This window comes from Aplysia californica, unplaced genomic scaffold, assembly GCF_000002075.1.
Source record: "Aplysia californica isolate F4 #8 unplaced genomic scaffold, AplCal3.0 scaffold00112, whole genome shotgun sequence".
NCBI classification, from domain to species: Eukaryota; Metazoa; Mollusca; class Gastropoda; order Aplysiida; family Aplysiidae; genus Aplysia; species Aplysia californica.
The window spans coordinates 315,691-317,722 of NW_004797382.1; positions in this window are offsets into that span (position 1 = coordinate 315,691).

The window sequence follows — 2,032 nt, forward strand, 5'->3', positions numbered from 1 at the left end:
CGGGCCGGGCAGAAAAAGGGTTAAATGTAGTCACTCTAAGCACACAGAGGAGACGTAAGCCCTACGTCGCCGTAGCAGTGAAGGGGTTAATAAATACTCTTATCGATTTTACATCACCAAGGGATCTTTAACGTGCGCAACTTACAAACGGGATCTCCGAGATTTTTCTCCCTTGTTCGAGACGGCTAGAAGTAGATCTTTCCTACAAGAAGATCAGGGGTGTGGTTGAAAGGCAGCAGTAAGAAGGAGCCAATGAGTAGCAGTAGAAAGGCTGAAGAAAGAGTCAGGAGCCCAGCGGAGGGGGCAAAGGAGGTGAGAGGATAGGCGTAAAGTGGAGGCGAAAGCAGACGACTGAACATTGTTAGAGATCAGGAAAGGGTGTGAAAGGAGAACATTTTAAAGAAGAAAATTTTTCAATCGCTATCCAGATTCGAACCCGGGACCTAGTCTATTGATGAATAAGAGGCGAACACCCCTCAAGACCACGAGAACCCCCCATATGACCAACTTCTGTCTACAACTTGATGAAGTAAATCATCGAAAACAGAGCGTGGAAATATGGAAGCGCAACAGCGAGTGGGACACCAACAGACGAACGTTGCCATCGTGAAAGACTCGAATTCAATGAGGCGCTCGCCACCTTCATTTCTCTAACCCTGATGACCCAACTACAGTCGCCTCCGTGGGTGGTTGGCGGGTGCTCTGGTGTGGTTTGCTTCTTTTTTCCTATGAAACATCTATCCTTATTATCTCTTCTTGTTCTTTTGTTGTTGTTGTTTGTTTGTTACTCTCTTGTAACACCTCTAATCTTCTGGTGCTTATATGACCTAATGCAGTTGCGAGCACCGTAAAACCTCTACTGAAACTAAAACAGTCGCCTCCGCTTGTATTGAACTAGCTTGAGTTGATCTTCGGTTAAGATTTTTTTCTCGGGTACCAGCACCTCTTCTTCTTCTTCCGTACAGTTCCCATCGGTCAAGTTGAACTTCGGATGTGTTGATCTTTTTCTTTTTACTCCCCCGATGACAACAACATATATTCATCTGTACTGCGTGTCTGATTTTACCTTTAGCCTTCCCGTTCTGAGGTTTAAGTTGTTTCGTTGCTGAGTTCAGATTTATACATGATATAGATATAATATACACACACGCACATACACACACACACTCACAAGGAAGTGGGATCCATTTTGCGAGTGTCTTACATTTCACTTTTATTGTGATATCATCAAATCAATAAAACATTTCACTTGGAAGCAAGACCACAGCGCCCAAGCAATGCACCGACGGCTGTGCGGTACATGCAAGCAACGTTATTTTTTACATTACAAGTAGAATCTACACGTTTGGTTGTTGCACAATGTAGTACAATGTAGAGGTAGAAACATTCCGACTTCCACTTTCGCAGAATCAACATTTCTTTCACCACAACAAGCTGGCAACTTTTGAATTCGAAACAAGCTGTTGCCCCCCCCCCTCCAAAAACAAAACAAAACACCAAAAAAAAAACAATCAACAGGGGAAGCTCCTTCCCGAGGCCACAAGTTTTTCTGAAGAGGCCATTACCTTTGACGCGGCATTGGACTCGGTAAAAAAGAATTATCCCAAATCTTCCTTTTCCATGCTATTCTGTCCGATACATTGTCTTGCGTCACTTCACTCATTGGTCTTAGCGGGTGGTTGGAGGGTGTCACTTCTTGGTCCTACTCCTTTACGTTTCCTCTGCTGTTTCTTGTCTTGATTTTTTTCCCCAGCACTAAATGACCGTTGTTGTGTCGATGCGCTAGTCTTTACTCAAACAAACAGACCAACAGACAAACAAACAATTCTTATACTTTCAAACACCATTCTTATACTTTCAAACCCTAAAATACTTCAATACAGTTGAGGATTCACTTCTTGACTGAACAGTGAAAGCATATAATGATTATTGTGTTTCCATGGCCACAAAACCATGTAGGCATCCGAGGAAACGAGCAGGTCAATCTTATTGGGTTTTTGTTATTTTTGTTTTTGTTTTGTTTTTGCTTTTT